This window comes from Octopus bimaculoides, unplaced genomic scaffold, assembly GCF_046866305.1.
Source record: "Octopus bimaculoides isolate indiv1 unplaced genomic scaffold, ASM4686630v1 contig40, whole genome shotgun sequence".
NCBI classification, from domain to species: Eukaryota; Metazoa; Mollusca; class Cephalopoda; order Octopoda; family Octopodidae; genus Octopus; species Octopus bimaculoides.
Window position 1 is genome coordinate 590,492 of NW_028315290.1, and position 19,509 is coordinate 610,000.

General features: G+C 63.1%; 1 non-coding gene and 3 pseudogenes across 1 annotated transcript; all 4 read left to right on the forward strand.

Annotated features, from left to right (window-relative positions):
* The first annotated feature begins 7,079 nt into the window (after positions 1-7,079).
* Positions 7,080-8,852, forward strand: LOC149129344 (small subunit ribosomal RNA; annotated as a pseudogene).
* On the forward strand, positions 8,853-9,865 carry LOC149129345 (small subunit ribosomal RNA; annotated as a pseudogene).
* Positions 9,866-13,056: 3,191 nt separating this feature from the next.
* Positions 13,057-13,215, forward strand: LOC149129346 (5.8S ribosomal RNA). Its single transcript, XR_016240022.1, has one exon. It is a non-coding gene; the product is annotated as a 5.8S ribosomal RNA (ribosomal RNA).
* A 507-nt stretch (positions 13,216-13,722) lies between these two features.
* Positions 13,723-19,509, forward strand: part of LOC149129347 (large subunit ribosomal RNA) — a 9,770-nt pseudogene continuing 3,983 nt past the window's right edge.

Below are 19,509 nucleotides of genomic sequence, written 5' to 3' on the forward strand. Positions count from 1 at the left end.
GGGAGTGTGTGCGGCCTAGCCGGCGGACTAGGCGGACGAGAAGGAAGCGATTGGGAGCGAGCAAAAAGAATGCGGACGCTTCGACGGCGGACTGCCGCCGGCGAGATGGAAAGGCCGACGTGTCGGCTGTGATACGGGCCGCCAAGGCCGCCAAGGCCGCCAAGGCGGACGAGAAGGAAGAAGATGAAGAAGCCGAAGCAGCAGGCCGAGCGAGTCGTGGCGGCAGCGTGAAGGAAGCGATTGTGAGCGAGCAAAGAGAATGCGGACGCCTCGGCGGCGGACGGCCGCAGCCGAACCGCCGGTGCGATGGAAAGGCCTACGTATCGGCTGCCTTACGAGCCACGCGGCCGGTAGCGTACCCGTAAGATGGCGATCGAAAGCGCTGTCGACCGGGAGTGTGTGTGTCTGTGTGTGTGTGTTACACGGCGGCCAAGGCGGACGAGAAAGAAGAAGAAGAGGAAGAAGCAGCAGCAAGCGGCAGCGAGAGGGAAGCGACTGGCAGCGAGTAAAGAGAATGCGGACGCCTCGGCGGCGGACGGCCGCCGGCTAGATGGAAAAGGCCGACGTGTCGGCGCTGCGATACGAGCCACGCGGCCGCTAGCGTACCCGTTTGGGGGTCCGAGTTCCCGAGTTCGCGAGTTTGCGGCTCGGGGTGCGGTGGGATAGTCACCCTCTAGGTGACCCTCATACCCCAAGGGGGTCCAGACTACTATGTAGGGTAGTCGTCGATCGGACGGTCGTACCCTATGACCCGCACCCCGAACCGCAGCCGATTGAAAGGCAGACGGTCGGCCGGCGGCCGGCCGGCCGGGCGCCGCCGCGTACCCGCAGAGCCGATCGAAAGAGGCCGAATTGAGAGCGACGCCTCGGCGGCGGACTGCCGCCGCCGAACCGCCGGCACCGCGATGGAAAGGCCGACGTGTCGGCTGCGATACGAGCCACGCGGCCGGTACCGTACCCGTGAGTTTGCGATCGAAAGCGCTGTCGGCCGGGAGTGTGTGCGGCCTAGCCGGCGGACTAGGCGGACGAGAAGGAAGCGATTGGGAGCGAGCAAAAAGAATGCGGACGCTTCGACGGCGGACTGCCGCCGGCGAGATGGAAAGGCCGACGTGTCGGCTGCGATACGGGCCGCCAAGGCCGCCAAGGCGGACGAGAAGGAAGAAGATGAAGAAGCCGAAGCAGCAGGCCGAGCGAGTCGTGGCGGCAGCGTGAAGGAAGCGATTGTGAGCGAGCAAAGAGAATGCGGACGCCTCGGCGGCGGACGGCCGCAGCCGAACCGCCGGTGCGATGGAAAGGCCTACGTATCGGCTGCCTTACGAGCCACGCGGCCGGTAGCGTACCCGTAAGATGGCGATCGAAAGCGCTGTCGACCGGGAGTGTGTGTGTCTGTGTGTGTGTGTTACACGGCGGCCAAGGCGGACGAGAAAGAAGAAGAAGAGGAAGAAGCAGCAGCAAGCGGCAGCGAGAGGGAAGCGACTGGCAGCGAGTAAAGAGAATGCGGACGCCTCGGCGGCGGACGGCCGCCGGCTAGATGGAAAAGGCCGACGTGTCGGCGCTGCGATACGAGCCACGCGGCCGCTAGCGTACCCGTTTGGGGGTCCGAGTTCCCGAGTTCGCGAGTTTGCGGCTCGGGGTGCGGTGGGATAGTCACCCTCTAGGTGACCCTCATACGCCAAGGGGGTCCAGACTACTATGTAGGGTAGTCGTCGATCGGACGGTCGTACCCTATGACCCGCACCCCGAACCGCAGCCGATTGAAAGGCAGACGGTCGGCCGGCGGCCGGCCGGCCGGGCGCCGCCGCGTACCCGCAGAGCCGATCGAAAGAGGCCGAATTGAGAGCGACGCCTCGGCGGCGGACTGCCGCCGCCGAACCGCCGGCACCGCGATGGAAAGGCCGACGTTTCGGCTGCGATACGAGCCACGCGGCCGGTACCGTACCCGTGAGTTTGCGATCGAAAGCGCTGTCGGCCGGGAGTGTGTGCGGCCTAGCCGGCGGACTAGGCGGACGAGAAGGAAGCGATTGGGAGCGAGCAAAAAGAATGCGGACGCTTCGGCGGCGGACTGCCGCCGGTGAGATGGAAAGGCCGACGTGTCGGCTGCGATACGGGCCGCCAAGGCGGACGAGAAGGAAGAAGATGAAGAAGCCGAAGCAGCAGGCCGAGCGAGTCGTGGCGGCAGCGTTAAGGAAGCGATTGTGAGCGAGCAAAGAGAATGCGGACGCCTCGGCGGCGGACAGCCGCCGCCGAACCGCCGGTTCGATTGAAATGCCGACGTGTCGGCTGCGATACGAGCCACGCGGCCGGTACCGTACCCGTGAGTTTGCGATCGAAAGCGCTGTCGGCCGGGAGTGTGTGTGTCTGTGTGTGTTACACGGCCGCCTAGGCGGACGAGAAAGAAGAAGCAGGCCGAGCGAGTCGTGGCGGCGGCAGCAGCGGCGGAAGTAGCAGCGAGAAGGAAGCAATTGGGAGCGAGCAAAGAGAATGCGTACGCCTCGGCGGCGGACTGCCGCCGCCGAACCGCCGCGGCTCGATGGAAAGGCCGATGTGTCGGCTGCGATACGAACCACGCGGCCGCTAGCGTACCCGTTTCGGGGTCCGAGTTCCCGAGTTCGCGAGTTTGCGGCTCGGGGTGCGGTGGGATAGTCACCCTCTAGGTGACCCTCATACCCCCAGGGGGTCCAGACTACTATGTAGGGTAGTCGTTGATCGGATGGGTTCGCCGACTGGAAGGAATGTTTTAGCCTCTCATTAATTCCGACGGTCGGACCCGCCTAACCCGCCGCACGATTGCTTTTACACGGCCGGCGTGTCCTCGATTCTTCCGCCGACCACCTCCTCGCCTAGTAGTGAGCTACCTCGCCTTCGCTGACGACGTCGTTCCGCGCCCCGCGCCGCGTCAGATTAGCTCGCTCGCCTCGCCGACAGCCGCCTGCCCGCCTGTTCGTGCTGTCACCATCGACCGATCGGTATCCTCCTCTTCCTCGCCTACGCCAAGCACTCCGACCGGAAGGGATATCCTCGCCTCTCCTTTCTACTGACGGTCGGACCCGCTCAACCCGCCGCTCGATTGATTCTACACGGCCGGCGCGTCCACGATTCTTCCGCCGACCACCCGCCCGCCGCCTCGTAACGAGCCCCTCGCCCTCGACTGACGCCGTCGTTCCGCGCCCCGCGCCGCGTCAGATTCGCTCGTTCGCCCGCCGACAGCCGCCTGCCCGCCTGTTCGTGCTGTCACCATCGACCGATCGGTATCCTCCTCTTCCTCGCCTACGCCAAGCACTCCGACCGGAAGGGATGTCCTCGCCTCTCCTTTCTGCTGACGGTCGGACCCGCTTAACCCGCCGCTCGATTGATTCTACACGGCCGGCGCGTCCACGATTCTTCCGCCGACCACCCGCCCGCCGCCTCGTAACGAGCCCCTCGCCCTCGCTGACGCCGTCGTTCCGCGCCGCGCCGCGTCAGATTCGCTCGTTCGCCCGCCGACAGCCGCCTGCCCGCCTGTTCGTGCTGTCACCATCGACCGATCGGTATCCTCCTCCTCCTCTTCCTCGCCTACGCCAAGCACTCCGACCGGAAGGGATATCCTCGCCTCTCCTTTCTGCTGACGGTCGGACCCGCTTAACCCGCCGCTCGATTGATTCTACACGGCCGGCGCGTCCACGATTCTTCCGCCGACCACCCGCCCGCCGCCTCGTAACGAGCCCCTCGCCCTCGCTGACGCCGTCGTTCCGCGCCGCGCCGCGTCAGATTCGCTCGTTCGCCCGCCGACAGCCGACAGCCGCCTGCCCGCCTGTTCGTGCTGTCACCATCGACCGATCGGTATCCTCCTCCTCCTCTTCCTCGCCTACGCCAAGCACTCCGACCGGAAGGGATATCCTCGCCTCTCCTTTCTGCTGACGGTCGGACCCGCTTAACCCGCCGCTCGATTGATTCTACACGGCCGGCGCGTCCACGATTCTTCCGCCGACCACCCGCCCGCCGCCTCGTAACGAGCCCCTCGCCCTCGCTGACGCCGTCGTTCCGCGCCCCGCGCCGCGTCAGATTCGCTCGCTCGTTCGCCCGCCGACAGCCGCCTGCCCGCCTGTTCGTGCTGTCACCATCGACCGATCGGTATCCTCCACCTCCTCTTCCACGCCTACGCCAAGCACTCCGACCGGAAGGGATGTCCTCGCCTCTCCTTTCTGCTGACGGTCGGACCCGCTTAACCCGCCGCTCGATTGATTCTACACGGCCGGCGCGTCCACGATTCTTCCGCCGACCACCCGCCCGCCGCCTCGTAACGAGCCCCTCGCCCTCGACTGACGCCGTCGTTCCGCGCCCCGCGCCGCGTCAGATTCGCTCGCTCGTTCGCCCGCCGACAGCCGCCTGGCCGCCTGTTCGTGCTGTCACCATCGACCGATCGGTATCCTCCTCCTCCTCTTCCTCGCCTACGCCAAGCACTCCGACCGGAAGGGATGTCCTCGCCTCTCCTTTCTGCTGACGGTCGGACCCGCTTAACCCGCCGCTCGATTGATTCTACACGGCCGGCGCGTCCACGATTCTTCCGCCGACCACTCGCCCGCCGCCTCGTAACGAGCCCCTCGCCCTCGCTGACGCCGTCGTTCCGCGCCCCGCGCCGCGTCAGATTCGCTCGTTCGCCCGCCGACAGCCGCCTGCCCGCCTGTTCGTGCTGTCACCATCGACCGATCGGTATCCTCCTCCTCCTCTTCCTCGCCTACGCCAAGCACTCCGACCGGAAGGGATGTCCTCGCCTCTCCTTTCTGCTGACGGTCGGACCCGCTTAACCCGCCGCTCGATTGATTCTACACGGCCGGCGCGTCCACGATTCTTCCGCCGAACCTCAATATCTCTCTCGCCATCCAGCCGGTTTCGTAAGCCGCGGCCGGGCCCCCTCGCAATCGTCGGCCCTCTAACAGTGCAGCCTCAGCCGAGCAACGAGCAACGAGCAAGTAGAAGCGGCGGCGGCGTCATCAGCGGTGAACGAAGCCCGCAAATCGTTTCCGCTGTCGTTATGCTTCCTTCTCGTTCTCTCTCTGGCAGCTGCCGACCGCGCAGTTTTCACCCAGCCTGCGTCCGCCCGAATACAGTGCGCTAGGCCGACGGTGCTGCACGCTTTGCGGCTCCACGAACATCAATATCTCTCTCGTCTTCCTTCCTGGCGTCGGCCGGCCAACATCGCCGTCGTCGTCGTCGCCTCCTCCTCGCCTCCTCCTCGCCTTTCCGGCGCCATCCAGCCGGTTTCGTAAGCCGCGGCCGGGCCCCCTCGCAATCGTCGGCCCTCTAACAGTGCAGCCTCAGCCGAGCAACGAGCAAGTAGAAGCGGCGGCGTCATCAGCGGTGAACGAAGCCCGCAAATCGTTTCCGCTGTCGTTATGCTTCCTTCTCGTTCTCTCTCTGGCAGCTGCCGACCGCGCAGTTTTCACCCAGCCTGCGTCCGCCCGAATACAGTGGGCTAGGCCGACGGTGCTGCACGCTTTGCGGCTCCACGAACATCAATATCTCTCTCGTCTTCCTTCCTGGCGTCGGCCGGCCAACATCGCCGTCGTCGTCGCCTCCTCCTCGCCTTTCCGGCGCCATCCAGCCGGTTTCGTAAGCCGCGGCCGGGCCCCCTCGCAATCGTCGGCCCTCTAACAGTGCAGCCTCAGCCGAGCAACGAGCAACAAGCAACGAGCAAGTAGCAGCGGTGAACGAGGCCTGCAAATCGTTTCCGCTGTCGTTGTGCTTCCTTCTCGTTCTCTGTCTGGCAGCTGCCGACCGCGCAGTTTTCACCCAGCCTGCGTCCGCCCGAATACAGTGCGCTAGGCCGACGGTGCTGCACGCTTTGCGGCTCCACGAACATCAATATCTCTCTCGTCTTCCTTCCTGGCGTCGGCCGGCCAACATCGCCGTCGTCGCCGTCGTCGCCTCCTCCTCGCCTTTCCGGCGCCATCCAGCCGGTTTCGTAAGCCGCGGCCGGGCCCCCTCGCAATCGTCGGCCCTCTAACAGTGCAGCCTCAGCCGAGCAACGAGCAACGAGCAAGTAGAAGCGGCGTCATCAGCGGTGAACGAAGCCCGCAAATCGTTTCCGCTGTCGTTATGCTTCCTTCTCGTTCTCTCTCTGGCAGCTGCCGACCGCGCAGTTTTCACCCAGCCTGCGTCCGCCCGAATACAGTGCGCCGCGTCAGATTCGCTCGCTCGCTCGCTCGCTCGCTCGCCCCGCCGACAGCCGCCTGCCCGCCTGTTCGTGCTGTCACCATCGACCGATCGGTATCCTCCTCCTCCTCGCCGACCCGCGGCCTCGTCGACGTCGTCTTCGAGGACCCGGTCAGGTTACGCCGCTGACCTCGTGTCGCGTCGCCGCCGGCGCGGCGGACGGGCTAGTTGTCGCTTCCCGATCCGCCACAGGCGACGCGACGTCACCGAAAGAGAGCGGTGCTGTGTGTTCGTCCCGCTAGACCGGGACGGATCAACAACCGTGGCTACAACTCCGGGTTTCGCGGCGGTGGTGCCCCCCCCCGCAATCTCCTCGCGCTCGCCCATCCCGGCATCGTCGTTGCTTTGGCTCGTTCGGCGGCTGCCGACAACGCCGTTTTCGTCATCGCACACACGCTTCTCGTTGACCGCAGCCCGTGCTGTCGCAATCGTTTCGGCTCGCTCGCTTCCCCGCTCGTCGTCCTTCTCGCGTGGCGGCGGCGGCGGCAGCAGCAGCAGCCAGAAACCGCCTCGCTTCTTCAACCCGCACCGGCGCCCGTCCTACCGCAGCGGCCCGGTGTGCGGCAGTCGGATCGCAAACCGTTTCTACTCGGCGAACTCTTTTTCTTCCGTCTGGCGCGCTTTTCCGCTGCTACAGCAGAGCGGCGGATTAGGACGCGTAACGTACGTACGAACGAACGGCTACCGCAGCAGCAGCAGCGGCGGCCGCGATTTTTCAGGCTCCTCCTCCTCCTCCTCTTCGCTTTCGTTTGCTCTCCGCGCGGCGGCGGCGGCGATGGCAGCAGCGGGACTTCCGCCTCGACATCCGCCTCGACTTCCGCTCTCAGCCGACCGACGCGACGGTGACGCTACTACAGCGACGACGACGACGACGACGACGACGATACCTGGTTGATCCTGCCAGTAGTCATATGCTTGTCTCAAAGCTTAAGCCATGCAAGTGTAAGTTCATGCCGTAAACGAATGGTGAAACCGCGAATGGCTCAGGAACCGGACCTAATCCTCGGGACCGTATTCCTCACCGCGAGGAGAGTGGATAACTGTGGCAATTCTAGAGCTAATACATGCAACCGAAGCCGCGATCGCAGGTCGCACCCGGGCGTCGGGCCGAAAAACGGCTTCCGGCAGCAGCAGCGGTCTTCGTCGCCGCAGCGCCTCCGCGTGCTCGGCGTCGTCCCAGCCGCTGCCGGTCGTCGCCGGCGCCCGCTCGGCCGGGTTGGTTCCGGGACTGCTCGCCAGTTCCCGCCGCCGCCGGTCGCGACGATACGGTCGGCCTTCCGCATTGGTCGCGGCGCAAATATTAGACTGAGACCGACGCGTACGGGCCGTCGCAGCAGCCGCCGTCGCCGTGCTTCGCACGCGCGCGGGTCTAGGCGTGCGTCGGCTTCACGCCCCTTCGATTTTGGTGACTCTGGATAACTGTCAGTACGATCGCACGGGCTAGTATCGACTAGCCTTCGCGCGACGGGTCCCCCGCGAGTCCGCCCTATCAACTGTCGACGGCCCGGTAAGTGCCGACCGTGGTGGCAACGGGTAACGGGGAATCAGGGTTCGATTCCGGAGAGGGAGCATGCGAAACGGCTACCACATCCAAGGAAGGCAGCAGGCGCGCAAATTACCCACTCCCGGCACGGGGAGGTAGTGACGAAAAATAACGACGCGGGACTCTGTCGAGGCCCCGCGATCGGAATGAGTACACTTCAAATCCGTTAACGAGGATCGACCGGAGGGCAAGTCTGGTGCCAGCAGCCGCGGTAATTCCAGCTCCGGTAGCGTATATTAAAATTGTTGCGTTTGAAAAGCTCGTAGTCGGAATTCGGGTCTCGAAAACGTGCCCCAGCACGTTCGGGGCGACGGCGCCGTCGCGGGCGTGCCTCGCGCGCGTCCGCTTCGGTCGTCCGTTCGCACTCCCGGCCCTATTCGCCGGTGCGTGCGCGGTCGGGCCGCGGAGCTCTGCGCGCATCGTCGCTGCGACGGTCTCTCCGGTAGCCCGTCACCCGCCTCCGTAGCTTCCGCTTCCGTCCTCTCGGTCGGTCGGTCGGTCGGTCGGCATCGGCACGCGATCGTTCGGCCTCGCCGCCGTCGTCGCTGCTGCCGCCGCCGCTGCCGTCTCCTCCGTCGCTTGCGGCGGTACGCGGTGTTTTCGGGGGAAACAAACGGGGGTCGAGCGTCGCCCGGGGCATCGCCGCTCGCACGCGTTTCGGTAGCGCGTCCACCTCCCGGTCGTTTCGGCCCGCACGGTTCCTCCGAGGGTGCTCTTCGCCGAGTGTCCGAGGCGGCCGGTACGTTCACTGTGAAAAAATTAGAGTGCTCAGAGCGAGCCCCGCCGGCTTGCATACGAAAAGCATGGAATGATGGAAAATGGCCTCGTCCGCGCGTCATCCGTCGGTCTCCGTTCACGACGAGGCAATGATCGAAGGGAGCGATCGGGGCCACTCGTATTGCGACGTTAGAGGTGAAATTCTTGGATCGTCGCAAGACGCACTGCAGCGACGGCGTGTGGCAAGCACGTTTTCCTCGATCAAGAGCGAAAGTCGGAGGTTCGAAGACGATCAGATACCGTCGTAGTTCCGACCGTAAACGATGCCGACTGGCGCTCCGCCGGCGTTCGCTTCGATGACCCGGCGGGGAGCCTGCGCGGGAAACCATAGTCGGTTCCGGGGGGAGTATGGTTGCAAAACAGAAACTTAAAGGAATTGACGGAAGGGCACCACCAGGAGTGGAGCCTGCGGCTTAATTTGACTCAACACGGGAAAACTCACCCGGTCCGGACACCGGTAGGATTGACAGATCGATAGCTCTTTCTCGATTCGGTGGGTGGTGGTGCATGGCCGTTCTTAGTTGGTGGAGCGATCCGTCTGGTTGATTCCGATAACGAACGAGACTCCGGCCTGCTAACTAGCGCGTCGATTAGTGCTTTTCCGGTAGCGAGGCGGCGCCGAAGCCATCGTCGGTAGCTCCGCGCGCGGCCCGTGCTTGCCGTTGCCGCCGCTCTCCTTCGCGTCCGGCGCTGCGGCCGCGTCCGGCAACTGCCTTCTTAGCAGCCTTTCGTGCTCCGCTCCTCGCGGGTTGGTGTGCGGGTTGGTCTGGGATGGCGGTTCGCACGCGGCGTGGTTGCGGCGTCGGTTGCGGAGCGGCGGCGGTGACTCGGTCGGCTCGGCCCGCGCGAGCCCGGCGGCGGCACGCCGTCGCGCCCGGGCCAGTCGGTTGGCGAACGCAGCGCTTCTTAGAGGGACGGGCGGCAGAAAGCCGCACGAGGCGGAGCGATAACAGGTCTGTGATGCCCTTAGATGTCCGGGGCCGCACGCGCGCTACACTGGAGGTATCAGCGGGCGCGTCTCCCCCGGCCCGAGAGGGTCGGGAAACCTCTGAACCACCTCCCGTGATAGGGATCGGGGCCTGGAACCAACCCCGTGAACGAGGAATTCCCGGTAGGCGCGGGTCATCAGCCCGCGTCGATCACGTCCCTGCCCTTTGTACACACCGCCCGTCGCTACTACCGATCGAACGGTCCGGTGAGGTCCTCGGATCTGGCCGACGAGTTCGCTTACGCGCGGCGGCGTTCCGCGCCGTCGCCGGCGCGTTCTCTGATGGCCCGGAGAAGACGACCGAACCCGATCGCTTAGAGGAAGTAAAAGTCGTAACAAGGTTTCCGTAGGTGAACCTGCGGAAGGATCATTACCGCAGCAGCAGCAGCAGCCCTGCTCCGCTCCTCCGTCTCCTCCTCCTCCTCCTCGCCTTTCCGGCGCCAGCCAGCCGGTTTCGTAAGTCGCGGCCGGGCCCCCTCGCACTCGTCGGCCCTCTAACAGTGCAGCCTCAGCCTCAGCCGAGCAACGAGCAAGTAGAAGCGGCGGCGTCATCAGCGGTGGCCGCAAATCGTTTCCGCTGTCGTTATGCTTCCTTCTCGTTCTCTCTCTGGCAGCTGCCGACCGCGCAGTTTTCACCCAGCCTGCGTCCGCCCGAATACAGTGCGCTAGGCCGACGGTGCTGCACGCTTTGCGGCTCCACGAACATCAATATCTCTCTCGTCTTCCTTCCTGGCGTCGGCCGGCCAACATCGCCGTCGTCGCCGTCGCCTCCTCCTCGCCTTTCCGGCGCCATCCAGCCGGTTTCGTAAGCCGCGGCCGGGCCCCCTCGCAATCGTCGGCCCTCTAACAGTGCAGCCTCAGCCTCAGCCGAGCAACGAGCAAGTAGAAGCGGCGGCGTCATCAGCGGTGAACGAAGCCCGCAAGTCGTTATGCTTCCTTCTCGTTCTCTCTCTGGCAGCTGCCGACCGCGCAGTTTTCACCCAGCCTGCGTCCGCCCGAATACAGTGCGCTAGGCCGACGGTGCTGCACGCTTTGCGGCTCCACGAACATCAATATCTCTCTCGTCTTCCTTCCTGGCGTCGGCCGGCCAACATCGTCGTCGTCGTCGCCTCCTCCTCGCCTTTCCGGCGCCATCCAGCCGGTTTCGTAAGCCGCGGCCGGGCCCCCTCGCAATCGTCGGCCCTCTAACAGTGCAGCCTCAGCCTCAGCCGAGCAACGAGCAAGTAGAAGCGGCGGCGTCATCAGCGGTGAACGAAGCCCGCAAGTCGTTATGCTTCCTTCTCGTTCTCTCTCTGGCAGCTGCCGACCGCGCAGTTTTCACCCAGCCTGCGTCCGCCCGAATACAGTGCGCTAGGCCGACGGTGCTGCACGCTTTGCGGCTCCACGAACATCAATATCTCTCTCGTCTTCCTTCCTGGCGTCGGCCGGCCAACATCGCCGTCGCCGTCGCCTCCTCCTCGCCTTTCCGGCGCCATCCAGCCGGTTTCGTAAGTCGCGGCCGGGCCCCCTCGCACTCGTCGGCCCTCTAACAGTGCAGCCTCAGCCTCAGCCGAGCAACGAGCAAGTAGAAGCGGCGGCGTCATCAGCGGTGGACGAAGCCCGCAAATCGTTTCCGCTGTCGTTATGCTTCCTTCTCGTTCTCTCTCTGGCAGCTGCCGACCGCGCAGTTTTCACCCAGCCTGCGTCCGCCCGAATACAGTGCGCTAGGCCGACGGTGCTGCACGCTTTGCGGCTCCACGAACATCAATATCTCTCTCTTCTTCCTTCCTGGCGTCGGCCGGCCAACATCGCCGTCGTCGTCGCCTCCTCCTCGCCTTTCCGGCGCCATCCAGCCGGTTTCGTAAGCCGCGGCCGGGCCCCCTCGCAATCGTCGGCCCTCTAACAGTGCAGCCTCAGCCTCAGCCGAGCAACGAGCAAGTAGAAGCGGCGGCGTCATCAGCGGTGAACGAAGCCCGCAAGTCGTTATGCTTCCTTCTCGTTCTCTCTCTGGCAGCTGCCGACCGCGCAGTTTTCACCCAGCCTGCGTCCGCCCGAATACAGTGCGCTAGGCCGACGGTGCTGCACGCTTTGCGGCTCCACGAACATCAATATCTCTCTCGTCTTCCTTCCTGGCGTCGGCCGGCCAACATCGCCGTCGTCGTCGCCTCCTCCTCGCCTTTCCGGCGCCATCCAGCCGGTTTCGTAAGCCGCGGCCGGGCCCCCTCGCAATCGTCGGCCCTCTAACAGTGCAGCCTCAGCCTCAGCCGAGCAACGAGCAAGTAGAAGCGGCGGCGTCATCAGCGGTGAACGAAGCCCGCAAGTCGTTATGCTTCCTTCTCGTTCTCTCTCTGGCAGCTGCCGACCGCGCAGTTTTCACCCAGCCTGCGTCCGCCCGAATACAGTGCGCTAGGCCGACGGTGCTGCACGCTTTGCGGCTCCACGAACATCAATATCTCTCTCGTCTTCCTTCCTGGCGTCGGCCGGCCAACATCGCCGTCGTCGTCGCCTCCTCCTCGCCTTTCCGGCGCCATCCAGCCGGTTTCGTAAGCCGCGGCCGGGCCCCCTCGCAATCGTCGGCCCTCTAACAGTGCAGCCTCAGCCTCAGACGAGCAACGAGCAAGTAGAAGCGGCGGCGTCATCAGCGGTGAACGAAGCCCGCAAGTCGTTATGCTTCCTTCTCGTTCTCTCTCTGGCAGCTGCCGACCGCGCAGTTTTCACCCAGCCTGCGTCCGCCCGAATACAGTGCGCTAGGCCGACGGTGCTGCACGCTTTGCGGCTCCACGAACATCAATATCTCTCTCGTCTTCCTTCCTGGCGTCGGCCGGCCAACATCGCCGTCGTCGTCGCCTCCTCCTCGCCTTTCCGGCGCCATCCAGCCGGTTTCGTAAGCCGCGGCCGGGCCCCCTCGCAATCGTCGGCCCTCTAACAGTGCAGCCTCAGCCTCAGCCGAGCAACGAGCAAGTAGAAGCGGCGGCGTCATCAGCGGTGAACGAAGCCCGCAAGTCGTTATGCTTCCTTCTCGTTCTCTCTCTGGCAGCTGCCGACCGCGCAGTTTTCACCCAGCCTGCGTCCGCCCGAATACAGTGCGCTAGGCCGACGGTGCTGCACGCTTTGCGGCTCCACGAACATCAATATCTCTCTCGTCTTCCTTCCTGGCGTCGGCCGGCCAACATCGTCGTCGTCGTCGTCGCCTCCTCCTCGCCTTTCCGGCGCCATCCAGCCGGTTTCGTAAGCCGCGGCCGGGCCCCCTCGCAATCGTCGGCCCTCTAACAGTGCAGCCTCAGCCTCAGCCGAGCAACGAGCAACGAGCAAGTAGAAGCGGCGGCGTCATCAGCGGTGAACGAAGCCCGCAAGTCGTTATGCTTCCTTCTCGTTCTCTCTCTGGCAGCTGCCGACCGCGCAGTTTTCACCCAGCCTGCGTCCGCCCGAATACAGTGCGCTAGGCCGACGGTGCTGCACGCTTTGCGGCTCCACGAACATCAATATCTCTCTCGTCTTCCTTCCTTTCCTCGCCTCCGCGTCGGCCAGCATCAGCAGTGCTGGTAGGCGTAGTAGTAGTAGTAGTAGCAAATACCGAAACCCTGGACGGGGGATCACTCGGCTCGTCCGTCGATGAAGAGCGCGGCTATCCGCGTGAACTGATGCGAATTGCAGGACTCAGTGAACATCGACACCTCGAACGCACATTGCGGCCCCGGGATCCCATCGTCCCGGGGCCCCGTCCGGTCGAGAGGCGGTCACGACACGAAAAAGCCGTCCGCCGTTGCAGCAGCAGCAGCGGCGGGGAGTCGGGAGTCGCAGGAAAGGGCGCGCGCCGTGGAAGCGGGCGGGCAGCGTGAACAGCTCGCCTTTCGTTCTCGCTACTGCTTCTGCTTCCGGCACGACTAGCGAGCGCGCGCCGCTCGATCCTCCGTCTCCCGCAATGCCAGACCGTCATCGCTGCGACACCTGCCACGGAGCGGCCGACATGTGCAGTAGCAGCAGGGAACGCACCGTCCGCCGTTCGTGCGCACTCTTCTGCCTGCCGCCCTCGCCGTCGTTGCCTCCTCTTATTACTCCGTGGCTGCCGCCGCCGCCGCCGCCGCCGCCGCAGCCGTCTGCATCTTCGGTCGGTGTTCGCTCTGTGGATCTCGTTTGCGAGCGTTCGTGCAGGCCATCGAAGACGACGACGACGACGACGACGACGACGACGACGAATCGAATGCGGTTTGCCGCAGCGACGACTTTTTATTTTTTTCTAAGCTGCCCTCGACTCGGACGAGACTACCCGCCGAACTTAAGCATATCGCTAAGCGGAGGAAAAGAAACCAACCGGGATTCCCTAAGTAACGGCGAGTGAACCGGGAGAAGCCCAACGCCGAATCTCGTCGGCCGCGCCGGTCGTCGAGAGCTGTGGCGCAAGGGTCGTACACGGTCGATCGTTTCGCCCGGCTAGGTTCGGAGTCCCCTCGATCGGGGCTGCCCAGAGCGGGTGCCAGGCCCATTCGGAGCCGGCGGCGATCGGCGGTGTTTCTTTTCGGCCCGAGAGTCGGGTTGCTTGGGAACGCAGCCCAAAGCGGGTGGTAAGCTCCATCCAAGGCTAAATACGGGGACGAGTCCGATAGCCGACAAGTACCGCGAGGGAAAGTTGAAAAGAACTTTGGAGAGAGAGTTCAAGAGACCGTGAAACCGCCCAGGGGTAAACGGGTAGGACCGCTCACCGCGATCGCGAGGGGACTCAGTCCGCTGCCACTTTCACCCCCGCCTCCTAAGGCGCCGTCGTCGCCGACGAACGCGTCGGTGGCGGCCGCTCGTTTCCGCGGGCGGTCGTCTGCCGCCTCGTCGGCGCTCGATTTCCGTGGCGCCGGCATCGGACGCACTTCCCCTCCGATCCGTCGTCGCGACCCGTTCCCGTCGGGCCGGTAGGCGCGCGGCGTCCGCAGGTCGCAGACGAGCGCCTCGGCGTCCGGAACCCGTTCACGCGGGGACCGACCGGCGTCGGGATCCACGCGCTTCTCTCGACCGGGCCCGTCGCTCCACGAAAGCGCTGGCACGGCTAACCGACGGAGACGGGCTAACGCACCTCGCCCTCAGCACTCACGACGCAGCGAGTCGCGAAAGCGACGCGGCCGCCCGCCTGCTCCTTCTTCTTCTACTACTTCTTCTACTTGCTCCTCGTCTTTGCGCGTGGTGCTACAGCAGCAGGAGCGGTGGTTGTTGGAGGAGTCGGCGGGATCGCCCGAAAAGCCGCCCGCTGCTGCCGGTCAGCGACGAGCATCGGCAACCTACCCGACCCGTCTTGAAACACGGACCGAGGAGTCCCAGTCGACTGCGAGTCGTTGGAGCCTTTCACTTTGCGAACTCCGACGGCACAGCGAAAGCGAGAACGTGACACGTCGCCGCTCGGGGGAAGGGAGTTGGGCCGCTGTCGCAGCAGCCGCCGCAGTTGCTGCCGCCGTCGTCTAATCTCGTCGGTTGCTGCAGCATCAGCGGTGGTGGTGGCGGCGGCTCGCTTCTTTTTTTGTAACACGCGGCGTTTCGAAGCATCGTTCCCGGGTCGGGCCCGCGCGTTCGCGCTCGAAAGCGCGCGTTCACGCTCCGACTCAGGTGTAGCAGGCGGCCGGGGACCCGAAAGATGGCGATCCACGCCCGGTCGGGACGAAGCCAGAGGAAACTCTGGTGGAAGTCCGAAGCGCCTCTGACGTGCAAATCGATCGTCGGAACCGGGTGTAGGGGCGAAAGACCAATCGAGCCGTCTAGTAGCTGGTTCCCTCCGAAGTTTCCCTCAGGATAGCTGGCGCCAGCAGGAGAACGACACGCAATTCCGTCCGGTAAAGCGAACGACTGGAGGCCCCGGGGACGTTGACGGCCTCGATCTACTCTCGAACTCGGAACGGGCGAAACGGGCCGCGCTACTCCTCCTCTCCCGAACGGAGGCGGCCGTTTACGAATCGTTGGGAATAATGATAATTATTTTGCGCGTTTCTTGCGACGAATGCACGGTGCCAAGTGGGCCACTTTTGGTAAGCAGAACTGGTGATGTGGGATGAACCGAACGTCCGGCTAAGGTGCCCTACGCTTCGCCCATTAGATCCCCGAAAGGGTGTCGGTCGATATAGACAGCAGGACGGTGGCCACGGAAGTCGGAATCCGCTCAGGAGTGTGTAACAACTTACCTGCCGAATCGACCGGCCCCGAAAATGGATGGCGCTGGAGCGAGCGACCGATGCCGGACCGGCCGGGCGACAGGTTGCGCGATCGCCGGCGAGGCGACTTTCCGATGCCCGGTCGAGTAGGAGGGCGCCGCGGCGTGCATGGAAGCCGCGGGCGCGAGCCCGGGTGAAGCCGACCGCGGGTGCAGATCTCGGTGGTAGTAGCAAATATTCGAACGAGACCTTCGAAGACCGAAGTGGAGAAGGGTTCCGTGCCAACGGCGGTCGAGCACGGGTCAGTCGGTCCTAAGAAGCGGGCGAAAGCTTCCACGAAAGGCGCCGGATCCGTCACGAAAGCGGTTGTAGCAAATATAATAGCAGATGCGGCCGGCCTCGCATCGAAAGGGAATCGGGTTAATATTCCCGAACCCGAACTCGGAGAGTGCTCGTCCGGCGGTGGGAACGCGGCGCGCCGCTCTTAGTAGCGCGTTTGTCGTCGAAGCCGGCGGTCGGGCGAAGCAGCGGCAACGCAAGCGAGCCCGGAGACGTTGCCCGGAGACGTTGCCGGGAGCCCCGGGAAGAGTTCTCTCTTCTTCGTAAAGGACCGCGTCCGTGGAATCGGCTCGTCCGGAGATACGGATATGGTACCTGTAGAGCGCCGCGTCTCGGGCGGCGTCCGGTGCGCTCTCGGCGGCCCTGGAAAATCCGGGTCCGTAACGATTCGCAGCTCTCGAGTCGGTCCGTACCCACCATCCGCAGCAGGTCTCCAAGGTGTACAGCCTCTCGTCGATAGCGCCAATGTAGGTAAGGGAAGTCGGCAAAATGGATCCGTACCTTCGGAAGAAGGATTGGCTCCGAGGACCGGGTCGGTCGGGCCGTGTGTGTCGCTGCGCTCCCGCGCGGCGGTTGCTTCGCCGTTCGCTCGGCGTCGCGCTGCTGCAGCGGGCGCCGGAACACGTCTTCACGCGAAGCGGCGGATCGGTACGGGGCTGTAGCGTTGGCGTCGGACTCGGCATCTCGGCATCTCGGGCGCCTTTCCGGCCGTCGTTTGCGCCGCCTTCCGTGGCGGCGGGCAACTCGCTTCGCGTCGGTGTGCGGTCGCGCCTTCGGTCAACGGGAGTTGGCGGCTTCTTCGTCGGGTAGGAAAGTCGGTTGGTCGGTCGGTCGGTCGCGTGCGGCATAGTCGTCAGCACGTCGCGTCCTCGCGGCGGAAAGCGGTGGTTGTCGCCGCGTCGGTCCTCCTCCTCCTCCTCCTCCTCCTCTCGCACGCGCGGCCTTCTCTCGCGTCGGCGTTCCGCACCTCCCGACGCGCGGTCGGGCCGCCGTCGCATGTCGGCGCGCGGCGGTTTCATACGGGGCGCCCGGGGCGTAGTGGGCGCGAACAACACGGCTCCACACCCGAGACGCCGTGGAGCGACACGGCTTTGGGCTCGCCGTCGCGTCGGTGCTCGCGGCCCTCTGTTCCCGCCTTGCGTGGGGTCGTGCGGTCGTTGCACCGCGACGCGCGGCAGGCGTTCGGCCGGCGGCGAACGGTCGACTCGGAACTGGTACGGACCGGGGGAATCCGACTGTCTAATTAAAACAGAGCATCGCGTAGCCGGCCGAGCCGCACAGACGCGATGTGATTTCTGCCCAGTGCTCTGAATGTCAAAGTGAAGAAATTCAACCAAGCGCGGGTAAACGGCGGGAGTAACTATGACTCTCTTATAGGCCTCCTTGCTAGGGGTGGTGGACTACCGTTAGTCTGCCGTCTAGTTGTCCCGCGTTATCTATTAATAGATTAACCCGTCTGTGTTGACTGTCGTAGGGTGTAGTGCTATGGAGTTCCCAGCTGGGCGAATAGTCTTTCATTGTCTCGACTTAGATTAGATGGGGGGCCCTCAAATGGGGGGGCCCTTTATGATCTATTGGTGTTTGATTGGTTGGTTCCAAAGTTTGATTGGTCGGGTCCCTCAATAGGGGGGTCCTGTCGCTTAGGATTCGATGATTGTCTTAGCGCCCGGTTGGTAAAGCCTGGCGTGTTGTTGCTCGTGCTGGTATGGATTTAGAAACCTGGTGAAATGTGAAAGCTTGCTACCATGGGGCGGGTAGACAAGCTTGCTACCATGGGGCAAGTGGCCACACCGCCAGGATGTCTGATAAAAAGGACTTGGCTGAAATCTATTGCTAGCATTGGGTGTATGCGTTGCCGGGTTGAACCTTCTGTGGCCTGCATTTCTGTGGCTAGTTGATTAGTCGGAGGGCATTCTGTTCGGCTAGAGTGATGGTGGTCTATCTTCCTGGTAGGGTTTGGCCTTATGCCTCCCGTAAGTATAACTTGATCAGTTTTGCCCGTATACTCATGGTAATTGCCGTACCATAATCATGAATAATAATAATAAGATTGAAAACATACGGCAGCCAGGCGCCGTAAATCTGGTGGCCCGTGGGTCCGGGGCGGGGCCCGCAGGTCAGGCTGAGCATGATAACCAAACAGGCTTGGCCGTACAGCTACCTTCCCCTGTTGTGGATAATGGACCATCTCCGCAGCATGGTATGATTAGTGGTCCTACTGGTAACAACTGGAACGGCGACGGGGGTGTTAATAAGCTCCCGTCGCTGATATATGAAAAAAAAAGAGACGGACTGTTCAGGTTAATTTATCCGACTCATACGCTAGTGGTGAAGGGGACACAGCTTCCTAAAGAACTTGCTCAGGATTCCCTCCATGACATCCACTCTCTTATTTTAGAAGTGGATCGAGAGGTTGAGAATGGGATATTATATCCCACTCCTGCAGGAAGCGAATTTTCGCTCCCTATCCCATGCGGATCATGCTCTATGGCCTGTCCGCTATGTCCTCAGCGTTTTTCTTCTCCCCGTCGCTGGGGAGAACATTTAGAAGGTAGACATGGTATAAAGCCTGTCTACAAATGCAGTAAGTGTGACAGGGAAAGCGGACACCTACATTCGATGAGGTGTCACGCTGGCAAATGTAATGCCCTATCTCGAGCCTCAAGTCCCGTCAGACTCCCGTTTAAGTGTGACCACTGCAGCCGTTCTTTTTTGACGGCTGTAGGCCGATCCCAGCACGAACGTCACAAGCATCCTGTGGCTGCTAATCAGCGCAGGATAGCTGCTCACAAAGCTGAGCTAGCGAAAAAGCGTGCGGATCGGGCAGCCGCTGCCGAGGCAACAGGCCGAAGACGCAGAGGCTGTTGGTCAGATGAGGAAATAGCGGTCCTCGTCAAGAAGGAGGCCGAACTTGTAGAGGCAGGTGTAAGATACATAAACGTAGAGATAGCACGATTCTTGCCGAATAAAACATGTAAACAAGTAGGGTCAAAAAGAGCAGACCTGGCCAAAAGGGCCCGTAAGGGTCATCAAGGGTCGGGTCTGCATGATAACAGTTCCCTGTCGCAAAGAGAGGTGCAATCCTCCCCCCAAGTGGAGTGGAGAGATCGATTCCTTGATGCGGCCAGTCCTGGGCATACCCGCTGGTCAGCAGTTTTCTGCGAGGCCCAATTGGAACTCGTGGAGGACGGGTCAGCGACTGCCTGGGACAATTTTGTTCGAAAAGTTGAGGACTGGCTAGAGCATAATAAATCACGCAGGGAGAACACTACTAGCGTTAGAAGTCAAAGAGGGTTAGTGAACAGTCCTAATTTTAGGAGGCAAGGCAAACGTAGAAGCTTTGCCATAGCACAGAACTTATACAAGACTAAGAAGAAGAGGCTCCTTGCAAGGATATTGGAGGAGGACATAGATCAGGGCTGCCCAATCCCTCTATATTCTATAGAGGAATTTTATGGGCAAAGATTCTCGACACCAGGCCCTGAGGTGGATCTCTCTGACTACCCTTCTTCCTCCATAGTGGATAGTGTTCCTATTTTGAAACCATTTTCGATGGAGGAGATAAA